Source organism: Pseudophryne corroboree, chromosome 7 (assembly GCF_028390025.1).
Source record: "Pseudophryne corroboree isolate aPseCor3 chromosome 7, aPseCor3.hap2, whole genome shotgun sequence".
NCBI lineage: Eukaryota > Metazoa > Chordata > Amphibia > Anura > Myobatrachidae > Pseudophryne > Pseudophryne corroboree.
In genome coordinates, this window is record NC_086450.1 from 70,093,914 (window position 1) to 70,112,632 (window position 18,719).

Here is an 18,719-nt window from a genome sequence, read left to right on the forward strand (position 1 = left end):
TCAATGCACAATCGAACCAAAAAACAACTGTTAGTAAATGCTATCTTTGCAATAGAAACACTGGAGATGATTTTCTGGAGATATTAGGTGATTTTGGTCAAATCCACTCTTAGTAAATATACCCCTTAGACTAATCTCCTGTATATACCGTTTGCTCTGTATGGCACTGTGGACATTTCTTGCACTTTATAAATACATATAGCTGTATTACTTCTCATAGCATATCGCTGCTAATAGAATGAGAAATGGGAATCCTCTCAAGTCCAGGTTAGGAAGCAGTGTTAGTAGTCAGGTATCTCAGTATTGCAGGCAATATATATTCAGTGTTAGCCTCACTGGCGTTTCTATAATGGTTGCAGTGTGTGCAGGGCACACGGGCCCCAGAGTCCAGAGGGGGCCCCCACCTCACACGCTGCACCCATTTTCTGAATACTCACCCCTCCGGAGTCCCGCGGTGACGTCCACGGCGGTGTTAAAACTCCGTGAAAATGGCCCAGCGGCCATTTTCACGGAGTTCTGCGCATGCGCAGCAGAGAAATCTCAGGGAAAATGGCCGCCGCGCCATTTTCCCGGAGATCTGCGCATGCGCAGTAGAGTCTGAGCGCTCTAGTGCTCAGACTCTCAGCGCTGCCGGCAGAGAGGAGGGGGCCCGAACCGAGGAGGCTGCACCCGGGCCTCCTCCTCTCTTAAAACGCCCCTGGTTAGCCTAGCAGTGGGTGTTAAAATTAATAGTATACCGCTATTGTCACTGTCCAAGTAGTCACCTTACAGTATATAGGTGACTTACAGTGCCCTCCAGTTTCCCTTACGGATGTAACTACAAGTATAATTCAGCTTTCATGCGCATTCACCATGCACCAAGTTGGGAAATTTACTTCAGCGCAGTTTTGCACAACCTCAAATTTTTTTTAATCTAATTCTATGTGTGGTTTTGAAAACATGTGGTTTACTAAAGTCAAAGCCTCACATAAAATTACAAGTTTTAAAACCAAGGGGGTAATTCTGAGTTGATCGTAGCAGCAAGTTTGTTAGCAATTGGGCAAAACCATGTGCACTGCAGGGGGGGGGGGCGCAGATATAACATGTGCAGAGAGAGTTAGATTTGGGTGGGTTATATTGTTTCTGTGCAGGGTAAATACTGGCTGCTTTATTTTTACACTGCAATTTAGATTTCAGTTTGAACACACCCCACCCAAATCTAACTCTCTCTGCACATGTTACATCTGTCCCCCCTGCAGTGCACATGGTTTTGCCCAACTGCTAACAAATTAGCTGCTGCGATCAACTCAGAGTTAGGCCCCAAATACAGTAGTTTGCAAATTGCATCCCAATCTGCCAGAAAAGGGCAGATATTATTTTAAATGTGGGTCTCATAGGAGAGTTAGGGCATACATCATGCCTTTTGAGATATCTTAACTATCAGAACATAAAAATAAAATAAAGAAAATTCAGTGTTCAGTTGGGAGAGAGAGGGGTACTGCAATTCAGTTACAAATTTGCATTGTATTTCATCAGCGAATTCACTTTTTTTGTGTCCACCCACTGACCAGGTGACAATGTAGTGAAAATATTTAAGTTAAGGTAAAAAATTTGGGTCACCGTGCAGTACCTCTGGTGCACCCCTCCCAATGAATCATCACACGCTTGGAGGGGTTTAAATAGTATAATTCGGCCAATAAAGACGTGATTTTTCAGGTGATTTTCTCTAAAAAGCTAAAAAATTGTATATGATGCGAGACAGGTACTTTATATTAGAGATGAGCGGGTTCGGTTTCTCTGAATCCGAACCCGCACGAACTTCATGTTTTTTTCACGGGTCCGAGCAGACTCGGATCCTCCCGCCTTGCTCGGTTAACCCGAGCGCGCCCGAACGTCATCATGACGCTGTCGGATTCTCGCGAGACTCGGATTCTATATAAGGAGCCGCGCGTCGCCGCCATTTTCACACGTGCATTGAGATTGATAGGGAGAGGACGTGGCTGGCGTCCTCTCCATTTAGATTAGGGTTGAGAGAGAGAGAGAGAGATTGACCTGAGGCTGTGATACTGTAGAAGAGAGTGCAGAGTTTAGTGACTGACGACCACAGTGACCACCAGACAGTGCAGTTGTTTGTTTTATTTAATATATCCGTTCTCTGCCTGAAAAAAACGATACACACAGTGACTCAGTCACATACCATATCTGTGTGCACTGCTCAGCCCAGTGTGCTGCATCAATGTATATATATATATCTGACTGTGCTCAGCTCACACAGCTTATAATTGTGGGGGAGACTGGGGAGCACTGCAGTGCCAGTTATAGGTTATAGCAGGAGCCAGGAGTACATAATATTATATTAAAATTAAACAGTGCACACTTTTGCTGCAGGAGTGCCACTGCCAGTGTGACTAGTGACCAGTGACCTGACCACCAGTATATATAATATTAGTAGTATACTATCTCTTTATCAACCAGTCTATATTAGCAGCAGACACAGTACAGTGCGGTAGTTCACGGCTGTGGCTACCTCTGTGTCGGCACTCGGCAGCCCGTCCATAATTGTATATACCACCTAACCGTGGTTTTTTTTCCTTTCTTTATAGTCATACTAGTTTCGAGTAAACTATCTCTTTATCAACCAGTCTATATTAGCAGCAGACACAGTACAGTGCGGTAGTTCACGGCTGTGGCTACCTCTGTGTCGGCACTCGGCAGCCCGTCCATAATTGTATATACCACCTAACCGTGGTTTTTTTTTCTTTCTTTATACATACATACTAGTTACGAGTATACTATCTCTTTATCAACCAGTCTATATTAGCAGCAGACACAGTACAGTGCGGTAGTTCACGGCTGTGGCTACCTCTGTGTCGGCACTCGGCAGCCCGTCCATAATTGTATATACCACCTAACCGTGGTTTTTTTTTCTTTCTTTATACATACATACTAGTTACGAGTATACTATCTCTTTATCAACCAGTCTATATATTAGCAGCAGACACAGTACAGTGCGGTAGTTCACGGCTGTGGCTACCTCTGTGTCGGCACTCGGCAGCCCGTCCATAATTGTATATACCACCTAACCGTGGTTTTTTTTTCTTTCTTTATACATACATACTAGTTACGAGTATACTATCTCTTTATCAACCAGTCTATATATTAGCAGCAGACACAGTACAGTGCGGTAGTTCACGGCTGTGGCTACCTCTGTGTCGGCACTCGGCAGCCCGTCCATAATTGTATATACCACCTAACCGTGTTTTTTTTTTCTTTCTTTATACATACATACTAGTTACGAGTATACTATCTCTTTATCAACCAGTCTATATTAGCAGCAGACACAGTACAGTGCGGTAGTTCACGGCTGTGGCTACCTCTGTGTCGGCACTCGGCAGCCCGACCATAATTGTATATACCACCTAACCGTGGTTTTTTTTTCTTTCTTTATACATACATACTAGTTACGAGTATACTATCTCTTTATCAACCAGTCTATATATTAGCAGCAGACACAGTACAGTGCGGTAGTTCACGGCTGTGGCTACCTCTGTGTCGGCACTCGGCAGCCCGTCCATAATTGTATATACCACCTAACCGTGGTTTTTTTTTCTTTCTTTATACATACATACTAGTTACGAGTATACTATCTCTTTATCAACCAGTCTATATATTAGCAGCAGACACAGTACAGTGCGGTAGTTCACGGCTGTGGCTACCTCTGTGTCGGCACTCGGCAGCCCGTCCATAATTGTATATACCACCTAACCGTGGTTTTTTTTTCTTTCTTTATACATACATACTAGTTACGAGTATACTATCTCTTTATCAACCAGTCTATATTAGCAGCAGACACAGTACAGTGCGGTAGTTCACGGCTGTGGCTACCTCTGTGTCGGCACTCGGCAGCCCGTCCATAATTGTATATACCACCTAACCGTGGTTTTTTTTTCTTCTTTATACATACATACTACTACGACATCTCTTTATCAACCAGTCTATATTAGCAGCAGACACAGTACAGTACGGTAGTTCACGGCTGTGGCTACCTCTGTGTCTGCACTCGGCAGGCAGTCCGTCCATAATTGTATACCACCTAACCGTGGTTTTTTTTTTCTTTCTTCTTTATACATACATAGTTACATAGACATCTCTTTATCAACCAGTCTATATTAGCAGCAGACACAGTACAGTACGGTAGTTCACGGCTGTGGCTACCTCTGTGTCTGCACTCGGCAGGCAGTCCGTCCATAATTGTATACCACCTAACCGTGGTTTTTTTTTCTTTCTTCTTTATACATACATAGTTACATAGACATCTCTTTATCAACCAGTCTATATTAGCAGCAGACACAGTACAGTACGGTAGTTCACGGCTGTGGCTACCTCTGTGTCTGCACTCGGCAGGCAGTCCATAATTGTATACTAGTATCCATCTCCATTGTTTACCTGAGGTGCCTTTTAGTTGTGCCTATTAAAATATGGAGAACAAAAATGTTGAGGTTCCAAAATTAGGGAAAGATCAAGATCCACTTCCACCTCGTGCTGAAGCTGCTGCCACTAGTCATGGCCGAGACGATGAAATGCCAGCAACGTCGTCTGCCAAGGCCGATGCCCAATGTCATAGTACAGAGCATGTCAAATCCAAAACACCAAATATCAGAAAAAAAAGGACTCCAAAACCTAAAATAAAATTGTCGGAGGAGAAGCGTAAACTTGCCAATATGCCATTTACGACACGGAGTGGCAAGGAACGGCTGAGGCCCTGGCCTATGTTCATGGCTAGTGGTTCAGCTTCACATGAGGATGGAAGCACTCAGCCTCTCGCTAGAAAAATGAAAAGACTCAAGCTGGCAAAAGCAGCACAGCAAAGAACTGTGCATTCTTCGAAATCCCAAATCCACAAGGAGAGTCCAATTGTGTCGGTTGCGATGCCTGACCTTCCCAACACTGGACGTGAAGAGCATGCGCCTTCCACCATTTGCACGCCCCCTGCAAGTGCTGGAAGGAGCACCCGCAGTCCAGTTCCTGATAGTCAGATTGAAGATGTCAGTGTTGAAGTACACCAGGATGAGGAGGATATGGGTGTTGCTGGCGCTGGGGAGGAAATTGACCAGGAGGATTCTGATGGTGAGGTGGTTTGTTTAAGTCAGGCACCCGGGGAGACACCTGTTGTCCGTGGGAGGAATATGGCCGTTGACATGCCAGGTGAAAATACCAAAAAAATCAGCTCTTCGGTGTGGAGGTATTTCACCAGAAATGCGGACAACAGGTGTCAAGCCGTGTGTTCCCTTTGTCAAGCTGTAATAAGTAGGGGTAAGGACGTTAACCACCTCGGAACATCCTCCCTTATACGTCACCTGCAGCGCATTCATAATAAGTCAGTGACAAGTTCAAAAACTTTGGGTGACAGCGGAAGCAGTCCACTGACCAATAAATCCCTTCCTCTTGTAACCAAGCTCACGCAAACCACCCCACCAACTCCCTCAGTGTCAATTTCCTCCTTCCCCAGGAATGCCAATAGTCCTGCAGGCCATGTCACTGGCAATTCTGACGATTCCTCTCCTGCCTGGGATTCCTCCGATGCATCCTTGCGTGTAACGCCTACTGCTGCTGGCGCTGCTGTTGTTGCTGCTGGGAGTCGATGGTCATCCCAGAGGGGAAGTCGTAAGCCCACTTGTACTACTTCCAGTAAGCAATTGACTGTCCAACAGTCCTTTGCGAGGAAGATGAAATATCACAGCAGTCATCCTGCTGCAAAGCGGATAACTGAGGCCTTGACAACTATGTTGGTGTTAGACGTGCGTCCGGTATCCGCCGTTAGTTCACCGGGAACTAGACAATTTATTGAGGCAGTGTGCCGCCGTTACCAAATACCATCTAGGTTCCACTTCTCTAGGCAGGCGATACCGAGAATGTACACGGACGTCAGAAAAAGACTCACCAGTGTCCTAAAAAATGCAGTTGTACCCAATGTCCACTTAACCACGGACATGTGGACAAGTGGAGCAGGGCAGGGTCAGGACTATATGACTGTGACAGCCCACTGGGTAGATGTATGGACTCCCGCCGCAAGAACAGCAGCGGCGGCACCAGTAGCAGCATCTCGCAAACGCCAACTCTTTCCTAGGCAGGCTACGCTTTGTATCACCGCTTTCCAGAATACGCACACAGCTGAAAACCTCTTACGGCAACTGAGGAAGATCATCGCGGAATGGCTTACCCCAATTGGACTCTCCTGTGGATTTGTGGCATCGGACAACGCCAGCAATATTGTGTGTGCATTAAATATGGGCAAATTCCAGCACGTCCCATGTTTTGCACATACCTTGAATTTGGTGGTGCAGAATTTTTTAAAAAATGACAGGGGCGTGCAAGAGATGCTGTCGGTGGCCAGAAGAATTGCGGGACACTTTCGGCGTACAGGCACCACGTACAGAAGACTGGAGCACCACCAAAAACTACTGAACCTGCCCTGCCATCATCTGAAGCAAGAAGTGGTAACGAGGTGGAATTCAACCCTCTATATGCTTCAGAGGTTGGAGGAGCAGCAAAAGGCCATTCAAGCCTATACAATTGAGCACGATATAGTAGGTGGAATGCACCTGTCTCAGGCGCAGTGGAGAATGATTTCAACGTTGTGCAAGGTTCTGATGCCCTTTGAACTTGCCACACGTGAAGTCAGTTCAGACACTGCCAGCCTGAGTCAGGTCATTCCCCTCATCAGGCTTTTGCAGAAGAAGCTGGAGACATTGAAGGAGGAGCTAACACGGAGCGATTCCGCTAGGCATGTGGGACTTGTGGATGGAGCCCTTAATTCGCTTAACAAGGATTCATGGGTGGTCAATCTGTTGAAATCAGAGCACTACATTTTGGCCACCGTGCTCGATCCTAGATTTAAAGCCTACCTTGGATCTCTCTTTCCGGCAGACACAAGTCTGCTGGGGTTGAAAGACCTGCTGGTGACAAAATTGTCAAGTCAAGCGGAACGCGACCTGTCAACATCTCCTCCTTCACATTCTCCCGCAACTGGGGGTGCGAGGAAAAGGCTCAGAATTCCGAGCCCACCCGCTGGCGGTGATGCAGGGCAGTCTGGAGCGACTGCTGATGCTGACATCTGGTCCGGACTGAAGGACCTGACAACGATTACGGACATGTCGTCTACTGTCACTGCATATGATTCTCTCAACATTGATAGAATGGTGGAGGATTATATGAGTGACCGCATCCAAGTAGGCACGTCACACAGTCCGTACTTATACTGGCAGGAAAAAGAGGCAATTTGGAGGCCCTTGCACAAACTAGCTTTATTCTACCTAAGTTGCCCTCCCACAAGTGTGTACTCCGAAAGAGTGTTTAGTGCCGCCGCTCACCTTGTCAGCAATCGGCGTACGAGGTTACATCCAGAAAATGTGGAGAAGATGATGTTCATTAAAATGAATTATAATCAATTCCTCCGCGGAGACATTGACCAGCAGCAATTGCCTCCACAAAGTACACAGGGAGCTGAGATGGTGGATTCCAGTGGGGACGAATTGATAATCTGTGAGGAGGGGGATGTACACGGTGATATATCGGAGGGTGATGATGAGGTGGACATCTTGCCTCTGTAGAGCCAGTTTGTGCAAGGAGAGATTAATTGCTTCTTTTTTGGGGGGGGTCCAAACCAACCCGTCATATCAGTCACAGTCGTGTGGCAGACCCTGTCACTGAAATGATGGGTTGGTTAAAGTGTGCATGTCCTGTTTTGTTTATACAACATAAGGGTGGGTGGGAGGGCCCAAGGACAATTCCATCTTGCACCTCTTTTTTCTTTTCTTTTTCTTTGCATCATGTGCTGATTGGGGAGGGTTTTTTGGAAGGGACATCCTGCGTGACACTGCAGTGCCACTCCTAAATGGGCCCGGTGTTTGTGTCGGCCACTAGGGTCGCTAATCTTACTCACACAGTCAGCTACCTCATTGCGCCTCTTTTTTTCTTTGCGTCATGTGCTGTTTGGGGAGGGTTTTTTGGAAGGGACATCCTGCGTGACACTGCAGTGCCACTCCTAGATGGGCCCGGTGTTTGTGTCGGCCACTAGGGTCGCTAATCTTACTCACACAGCTACCTCATTGCGCCTCTTTTTTTCTTTGCGTCATGTGCTGTTTGGGGAGGGTTTTTTGGAAGGGACATCCTGCGTGACACTGCAGTGCCACTCCTAGATGGGCCCGGTGTTTGTGTCGGCCACTAGGGTCGCTAATCTTACTCACACAGCTACCTCATTGCGCCTCTTTTTTTCTTTGCGTCATGTGCTGTTTGGGGAGGGTTTTTTGGAAGGGCCATCCTGCGTGACACTGCAGTGCCACTCCTAGATGGGCCCGGTGTTTGTGTCGGCCACTAGGGTCGCTAATCTTACTCACACAGCTACCTCATTGCGCCTCTTTTTTTCTTTGCATCATGTGCTGTTTGGGGAGGGTTTTTTGGAAGGGACATCCTGCGTGACACTGCAGTGCCACTCCTAGATGGGCCCGGTGTTTGTGTCGGCCACTAGGGTCGCTTATCTTACTCACACAGCGACCTCGGTGCAAATTTTAGGACTAAAAATAATATTGTGAGGTGTGAGGTATTCAGAATAGACTGAAAATGAGTGTAAATTATGGTTTTTGAGGTTAATAATACTTTGGGATCAAAATGACCCCCAAATTCTATGATTTAAGCTGTTTTTTAGTGTTTTTTGAAAAAACACCCGAATCCAAAACACACCCGAATCCGACAAAAAAAATTCGGTGAGGTTTTGCCAAAACGCGTTCGAACCCAAAACACGGCCGTGGAACCGAACCCAAAACCAAAACACAAAACCCGAAAAATTTCAGGCGCTCATCTCTACTTTATATAAAGGTGTTGTATTGATGGGAGATATATTTTTGAACTTGCAGATACAGTAGGAGCTAAAATTTGTTTTTTTTCCCAACATCTTACAAAATTGTATAAAAACACATTAAACACATTTTATGTACCTCAAAATACTGTAAAGACTTTGATTAAAATACACTTGCTGGCTGTCATTTTTCAACCATTCATATAAAGAATCATATAAACCAGTGGTTCCCAAACTTTGTTGAATCACTGCACCCTAGAGTATCAGAATTTTTTTTCATGGCACCCCTAAGCCAAAAAAATTTATATTGAGGCATTCAGAAAAAAATATAATATTAAGTAAATTGTTTATACGTCATCCGTAAGTTCAGTTATGTGGTGAGGGAAAGTATTCACTTTTGTTTGTCCACATATTTTATGATTAGAAGCAACAAGCCCTCATTTTGCCTGTTACATTGACCATAAATAATTTGAATCGGTCCTTGACCACCAACCCATGGCTCCCATGCAAGTGTCCCAAGGCACCCCAGGGTGCCACGGCACACAGTTTGAGTACCACTGATATAAACAGATCATGTGTATTTTTGCATTCTGGCACTTGTAGAACTAGTGCATGCTGAAATCTGTAGTGCCACACAAGTAGTTGCAGTACAATTGTTGTCCCTGATCCTAAGCAAATCAAGCTGATTCATGCATGCAAAAAATGCCCTAAGATCTCTTCTCTTGATAAATTGTAGTGATAGAAGGTGTTTTATCAATGCGATAAGTGACAACAGAAAACCTTTTCTATTGCCGTACATTAATAAATAGTGTACATCAATAAATGATCACTTAGGCTGACTGTAAACCCCCAATGTGCATAGATACATTGCAGGCACATATTATTACAAGTTACTTCCCATGAAGTATATATTCTTTTACATTCATTACAGATTCAGTACACAGTGTTACATTAGGCGGGTACCACATATAATTAATATTGCACTGAGTGATTAAGTTTAAAAGCTATGCCAGATGTCAGTTAATTCTGTAAAACGCTACATGATAGACAGCAAATAGATATAGTAGGTGTGAAAATTTGTAATATCCTCCTGGTGTAGCAAGACATTGGTTTGGAAAATAAACATCAGTTGTTGACAGTTCATACCGTAGCTCTTCTGCCATGTCTGCTTATGGAGCTATATGACCCAACGGGATGCAGTTAGCATCTCAGCGGCTGGGATGTTGGCAGTCATGTGACCAACGCTGGAATCCACACACCACTCAGAATCCCGGCACCAGAACACCGACTGCTGTATCCCAAAGTTAAGTATTGGGGTTAGGGATAGGATCCAGGGGAGTACAGTTAGGTACTAGAGGGGGGGTAGCCACAGCCACCACCCCTGGTGTCTTAGACCTAGCTGCCACCCCCTGAATCTTAGCTCTAGCCACCACCCAAGATGGATTAGGATTAGAGTAGGGGGCAGGAGAGGATTAAAATAATCACCCCCCTGTCAGCATTCTAATTGTTGGGATGCTGGTGTCGGTCATGTGCCCCGGCCACCGGTATAATGTATCACACCCGATCCAATTGTGCTAATACTAGAGTAGATGGGACAGTCATAAGCACTTTATTACACCCTCTTCAACTATCGACCCATCTCTCTCCTCCAATTTGCCTCCAAACTCCTTGAGTGTATTGTCTATAACCGCCTCACTGCCTTTCTTTCCTCCCACTCACTGCTTGACCCATTCCAGTGGTTTCCGCACTCTCCACTCCACTGAAACTGCCCTCACAAAAGTCTGCAATGACCTCATGCAGCCAAATCTAAGAGCCACTACTCTCTGCTTATTCTTCTTGTCCTCTCTGCTGCTTTTGACACTGTGGACCACCCTCTCTTTCTGCAAATCCTTCACTCTCTTGGTCTGCGTGATACTGCCCTCTCCTGGCTGTCCTCCTACCTCTCTGATCGTTCCTTCTCTGTCTCCTCTTATGACACTACCTCTCCCCCACTTCCACTAACTGTAGGTGTCCCCCCAAGGTTCTGTTCTTGGTCCTCTCCTTTTCTCTCTCTATACGTCCTCTTTAGGTGAACTCATTAGTTCTTTTAACTTCCAATACCACCTCTATGCTGATGAAACTCAAATCTACCTTTCCTCCCCTGATCTCTTCCCAGCTCTCCACACTCGTACCTCCTACTATCTCTCTGCTAACTCTTCCTGGATGTCCCAGCGCTTTCTAAAACTCAACATGTCCAAGACTGAGCTGATCATCTTCCCACCCTCCCACACAACCTCACCTCCCACAATCTCACTATCCATTGATGGCACTACTATCTCCTCTAGCCCCCAAGTACACTGTCTTGGCGTAATCCTTGACTCCTCCCTCTCCTTCAAACCACACATTCAGCACCTCTCACAAACCTGTCATTTTCATCTCAGAAACATTTCCAGGATCAGACCCTTTCTTACCCAGGATGCCACCAAGATCATTATCCACTCACTGATTATTTCCAGACTGGATTACCGTAATCTCCTCCTAACTGGCCTTCTCGACAATTACCTCTCTCCACTCCAATCTATCCTCAATGCTGCAGCCTGGCTCATCTTCCTCACTAAACGCACTACATCCACCTCCCCTCTCCTACAAGCCCTTCACTGGCTTCCCTTCCCTTTCAGAATCCAGTTCAAACTTCTCACACTCACTTACAAAGCACTCACCCACTCCTCTCCCACTTACATCTCTGACCTTATCTTCCTTTACTCTCCCACCCATCCTCTTCGCTCTGCTAATGCACGCCGACTCTCCTGTCTTCTGATTACTTCCTCCCACTCCTATCTCCAAGATTTTTCACGTGCTGCTCCCTTACTCTGGAATTCCCTACCTCTTCCCCTCAGACTCTCCACCTCTCTACAGAACTTCAAACGTGCTCTTAAGACCCACTTCTTCACCAAACCCAGCCAAATCTCATCCTAACTCTCTGTCCCATGCTCGGTCTACCCTGTCTGTGTCACCCCTGTCTGCCTACCCCTCCCCTTTAGAATGTAAGCTCTCACGAGTAGGGCGCTCTTCCCTCATGTGCTTATGCTTATCCTTTTCTTACTTTAATAATCCTCAACTGCCCAAATGCTGCAGTTTTCGACCACCTTGATACTTATCTCAGTGTTGTCTACTGGTGTAGTTATGCTTAGTTACCCTGTACTTGTCCTATATTGTCTTCAACTGTAAGTCACTGTTTTCCTGGTTTGATTATGTACATATGTACTCTGTAATTGGGCGCTGCAGAACCCTTGTGGCACCATATAAATAAAGGATAATAATAATAATAATAATAATAATAATAATATAAATTACCAATGATTGGCTCTATTAAGGTATCAAAAGCTCTAACTATATAAATAAGTATATCATTTTCATCTATAATTAGTTGCAATGTTTACCCTGGCTAAATAAATGGATATTTTATAACTAATTTTTTATATATTTTTTTATTGGAAAGGTCAGTTCATCATGTCATACAACGGTAAGTAATCCATCAAGACCTATTACTGAATTGTGGACTCTTCAGGCCTTATATAATAGCCTGCGAGATGCAGGCATGGGGGCAATTCCTGAGTTAGGCAAAACCAACCGGGTGATTACAGAAGAGCCACCAGCCTTTAGTTGCGCTCTTCTAACACTTGTTTCATCTGACTCCTCCTCAAATAGGACACACATGTAAAAGACTTGGATTTCACATTAAGCACATAAACATTTTGCAAAACCCACTCTATATTGTTTTTACCTGGCAAACCTTACCTTACATCAAAGTCACTGTGCCCAAAGTAATCCCATGCTAGTCAGACATTCATTTACTAATTTATCACAATACTTTGATACAAAAGAACTAACCTGTAGCAGTACTTCATCACAGACTTGCAGAAGCAGTGCAAAACAGTTATAGTCATTGTCTTATTCAAGATGGCGGCAGCCATATGGGACATTAAGGAAGGGAACATTAAGGAAGTACTGTAAATAAGATAGAAAACAAAGTTGTACATCTGCTTTAAACTGTACATTATGAAACTCTATACTGTAGTCTGATTAAAAAAAAACAATGCAGAGATGTGTGGTTCGGTTCAGATTTGGGGGTTTTCGCCAACTTATTGCAAGTTCACATCTATCTTATTGGTTATCCAAAACATGTGAGAGCCAGATAACCAATAGGATGACATTTTCAAATCCGAACATACCGAACCTGAAGCAATCCGATCTGAACCGCTAATTTCTAGTTAGCATACTTCTAAGATATGATTAATAAGGAAACATAGAAGAGGCATCTACCAATCTGAATAATTATAGTATTGTATACTAGTATTTTAGACCCATCATTTGTTATTAATATTACATTGTACAAGATAGTTTTACTGACATATTAGTTTTCTTCTGAGCACAGCTTTTCTGTCTTAGGACGATAAGAATAAACCTACATCATCTAGTAAAGAAAATGTTTTCCTATTTTTCCCATCATTTCTAGAAGCTCAGCAGAAGTTTGTCAATTTAGTAAACATACTCCTTAATGGGCCCTACACACTGGGCGATAATACTTAAAGATATGAACAATCTCGTTCATTAATGAATGAGATAATGTACATATCTTTCAGTGTGGAGGCACCAGCGATGAACGATGCGCGGCCCCGCGCTCGTTCATCGCTGGTGCCCCGTCGCTTGTGCATGCAGGCCAACATGGACAATCTCATCCATATTTGTCTGCACTGCTATGAAGCCGGGTGATGGGGGGAGTGAAGAAACTTCACTCCCCCTGTCACTGCCCCCCCCCCCCCGGGTCACCCGTCGGCCGTATCCGCCATCGTGCAGCTCGGCGGCGGATCGCAAAGTGTGTAGGGCCCATAAGATTATCTTTCCAATCAACCCCTCTGGTTGGCTGGTTGGAAGAGAAATCTAATAACGTATGGGTGAGATGGCATTAGCTAGCCCTTTCCAATACACAGCGCTATCAGAGTGCGAAGAGGGATCTCCAGGGGTGCCGACCACTGTGGTGGTCCCAGGTAATGGGAAGGGGAGTAGCCAATGCAGGGAGGTGTGGCCAGCCCCCTCCATTGGAAATAGTAAAAGACCTAGGGGTCTTTTCATGAAGCAGTGAAAAGGGTGGAGAAGTGAGCCTGTGGAGAAGTTGCTCATGGTAACCAATCAGTTGTTCCATACAATTGTATAATATGCAAATTATAAATGTTACTTCAATGCTGATTGGTTGCCATTGACAACTTTTCCACCGACTCACTTCTCCACCCTTTTCACTGCTTATTGAATAGACCCCTTAAAGCTTTGTGCTGTAGCAAAGTGGTCAAATGCACGGCTCAAGGCAACAGGAGGTCGGTGGGAAGTGGCAGCGGACCAATGCATCAATCACTCCCCCTGCACATCACGCGGGGAGAGAGGACACTGCAGCTGCCTCTCTCCTCAGCACCGCACACTGACAGCAGCGTGTGTGCTGGGGAGAGAGAATGCCGCTGCAGCAGTCACTTCGCTCTCTCTCCCCGCTCCAACTGCAGCACAGCGTACAACGGGGAAGGGGGGGGGCAGCGGGACCCGGGACCCTCCACTGGGGATCTCTACAGATAGAACCCATCAGTGAATGCTGCTGCGATTTAACATTTGGTATTGGTCCAGGCATGACTTCTTTTTTAAATAGGCCTTAATAAAACATTCCAAATCGCAGTGATATGCAAATGTTTTATTTCCCCATTGCCTCAAATGAGGAATATACCCTTAAACTTGGGACTGTTGTGATCTAGGAAACTGTGCCATGCACCTCCTTCCCCACTGTGGCATTTATCTCAGTTTTCTGCATACCACCACTTAAAATGTCCGCTATGAGCAAAGTAGTGTGATAGAATAGTACTTAGATTTATTTAGTATTATTATCATTTACTTATAGTGGCACCATTTAGTGCAGTGTGGCTCAGTATCATCATTAATATCAGTCCCTCCCTCCCACACTGGTACTTACAGCGTTTATTTCCTACCACTGAGACCCACATTCATTATAGGGCAGAGGTACTGTAGGCATAGGCATAGGCAGCATAAGCAGTCACCTAAGGCTTGGTGCCCCAGTGAACCCCATCAGTCAGAGCCAGAAGGTTCCCCATCACTGATTGGATCACTGGAGTGATCCCCTACAACACTCATTGCTGATTACTGTGCCCTGAGTAACCAGGGTTACCTCTACTCTGGAGGGTTTATTTCAGCAGTCAAATTACCACTATGTCTTCTGGAATGGGGAAGGAAACCTGAGCACCCAGAGAAGCCCCCCACACACATGGAAAGAACATACAAACTACACACAGAAAGGGCATTGGTCAGAACTGAACCCATGATCCCAATGCTATCATGCTATCACTGTGCTATCATCCTTATAATTATACAGGATTTGATGTAATTGCTCTTTTTTAACTTCAAACCAACAAAGATGCCACAACATAGCTCATTCGCTAAAAATGTTTCATCTAAGTTACAGTACTAGGAAATATACTAAGTGTTATGGGGGCAGATGTATTAACCTGGAGAAGGCATAAGGAAGTGATAAACCAGTGATATGTGCAAGGTGATAAAGGCAGCAGCCAATCAGATCCTAACTGTTAATTTACATATTGGAGCTGATTGGCTGCTGCCTTTATCACCTTGCACATATCACTGGTTTATCACTTCCTTATGCCTTCTCCAGGTTAATACATCTGCCCCATGGTTCTGTGTGATCATCAGTCATAAGAATCCATTAAAATTTTATCTCTGTTTTTTTTCAGGTAATTACAACTTCCATCCTGGTCCAGTATACTCTCCTATAACTCACCCCATTGTTGTAAATCCTCCTCAATACTATAACCCACCCCCTCCCCCACCACACTATAATAACCCACCCCCTCCTCCACCCCACTATAATAACCCACCCCCTCCTCCACCCCACTATAATAACCCACCCCCTCCTCCACCCCACTATAATAACCCACCCCCTCCTCCTTTTTACTATTGGAATCCCTACCCACACTGGTACAATGTTCACCCTTATCACGGATACTATGGGCATCATTAGCAGAACAAGCCTGGTTGCAGCAAGGTGAATATGATTGTCTTATTTTTAGTCCTATGTTGGGTGTTAGTTGATCACTCTTACTGTGTGTGTGTGTGTGTGTGTGTGTGTGTGTGTGTGTGTGTGTGACTGGTTGGTAGGGTGTACACACACAGGTTTGTAAAGTCTAGCATCAATAAAACAGTCTGACTAAGGGATCTATGTACTAAGCTTTGGAGAGAGATAAAGTGGACGGAGATAAAGCATCAGCCAATCAGCTCCTAACTTCCTTGTTACAGGCTGTGTTTAAAAGAAGACAGGAGCTTGGTATCACCATCCACTTTATCTCTTTCCAAGACTTAGTACATATTGTAGATCCGTAAAAGTTCAAACCCATATAAAATGATTAGGTCAAATCCCCAAGCTGTTACATTGTACTTCAACTTCTGTTTTTTAAATGCCTTAGGTCTTGATTGACAGGCAGAGACATTCACAAGGAGGGATGAGGGAGGGGGAGGCTGGCATTTGAGAAAATACCCATTTTTAAGGAGTGGTGAGGCCAAGGACTGCATTGTGAGATGCGGTTTCCTTAGCCTCACAAGCTGCCCCGCAATGGCAAGGCTGAGAAGGCTTAGGCTTACTCAGTCTGCCATCGCAGATGAACATCGTGACCAATGGTCTCAATGGTCATCTCAGATGCGATTACATTGCAAATGCAAGGAAGAGGTGGTATGCAGGAATGAGGTGGTATGCAGGGAGGAGGTGGTATGCAGGAATGAGGTGGTATGCAGGGAGGAGGTGGTATGCAGTCGTATGCAGTGAGGAGGTGGTATGCATGGAGGAGGTGGTATGCAGGGAGGAGGTGGTATGCAGGAAGGAGGTGGTATGCAGGGAGGAGGTGGTATGCAGGAAGGAGGTGGTATGCAGGGAGGAGGTGGTATGCAGGGAGGAGGTGGTATGCAGGGAGGAGGTGGTATGCAGTGAGGAGGTGGTATGCATGGAGGAGGTGGTATGCAGGGAGGAGGTGGTATGCAGGGAGGAGGTGGTATGCAGGGAGGAGGTGGTATGCAGGGAGGAGGTGGTATGCAGTGAGGAGGTGGTATGCATGGAGGAGGTGGTATGCAGGGAGGAGGTGGTATGCAGGGAGGAGGTGGTATGCAGGAAGGAGGTGGTATGCAGGGAGGAGGTGGTATGCAGGGAGGAGGTGGTATGCAGGAAGGAGGTGGTATGCAGGGAGGAGGTGGGAGGTGGTATGCAGGGAGGAGGTGGTATGCAGGGAGGAGGTGGTATGCAGGGAGGAGGTGGTATGCAGGGAGGAGGTGCTATGTAGGGAGGAGGTGGAATGCAGGGAGGAGGTGGTATGCAGGAAGGAGGTGGTATGCAGGGAGGAGGTGGTATGCAGGGAGGAGGTGGTATGCAGGGAGGAGGTGGTATGCAGGGAGGAGGTGCTATGTAGGGAGGAGGTGGAATGCAGGGAGGAGGTGGTATGCAGGAAGGAGGTGGTATGCAGGGAGGAGGTGGTATGCAGTAGTATACATGGAGGAGGTGGTATGCAGGGAGGGAGGTGGTATGGTATGCAGGGAGCAGGTATTATGCAGGGAGGAGGTGGTATGCAGGGAGGGAGGTGGTACAGTATGTAGTGAGAAGGTGGTATGCAGGAAGGAGATGGTATGCAGGGAGCAGGTGGTATGCAGGGATGGAGGTGGTATGGTATGCAGGGAGGAGGTGGTATGCAGAGAGGAGGTGTTATGCAGGGAGGAGGTGGTATGAGGGGGGGGAGGATGTGGTATGCAGGGAGGAGGTGGTATGCAGGAAGGAGGTGGTATGCAGTGGTATGCATGGAGGAGGTGGTATGCAGGGAGGAGGTGGTATGCAGATAGGGAGGTGGAATGGTATGCAGGGAGCAGGTGGTATGCAGGGAGGAGGTGGTATGCAGGGAGCAGGTGGTATGCAGGGAGGAGGTGGTATCAGGGAGAAGGTGGTATGCAGGGATGGTGGTATGCCGGAAGGAGGTGGTATGCAGGAAGGAGATAGTATGCAGGGAGGAGGTGGTATGCAGGGAGGGAGGTGGTATGCAGGGAGGGAGTTGGTATGTAGGGAGGAGGTGGTATGCAGGGAGGAGGTGGTATGCAGGGAGGAGGTGGTATGTATGGAGGAGGTGGTAAGCAGGGAGGAGGTGGTATGCAGGAAGAAAGGTAGTATGCAGGAAAGAGATGGTATGCAGGGAGGAGGTGGTATGCAGAGGTATGCATGGAGTAGGTGGTATGCAGGGAGGAGGTGGTATGCAGGGAGAGAGGTGGTATGGTATGCAGGGAGCAGGTGGTATGAAGGAAGGAGGTGGTATGCAGGGAGGGAGGTAGTACAGTTTGCAGGGAGGAGGTGGTATGCAGGGAGGGAGGTGGTATGCAGGAAGGAGGTGGTATGCAGGGAGCAGGCGGTATGCAGGAAGGGAGGTGGTATGGTATGCAGGGAGGTGGTGGTATGCAGGGAGGAGGTGGTATGCAGGGAGGGAGGTGGTATGCAGGGAGGAGGTGTATGTAGGGAGGAGGTGGTATGCAGGGAGGAGGTGGTATGTAGGGAGGAGGTGGTATGCAGGGAGGAGGTGGTATGCAGGAAGGAGGTGGTATGCAGGGAGGAGGTGGTATGCGTGGAGAAGGTGGTATGCAGGGAGGGAGGTGGTATGGTATGCAGGGAGCAGGTGGTATGCAGGGAGGAGGTGGTATGCAGGTAGGGAGGAGGTACAGCATGCAGGGAGGGAGGTAGTACAGTATGCAGGGAGGAGGTGGTATGCAGGGAAGGTGGTATGCAGGAAGGAGGTGGTATGCAGGAGCAGGTGGTATG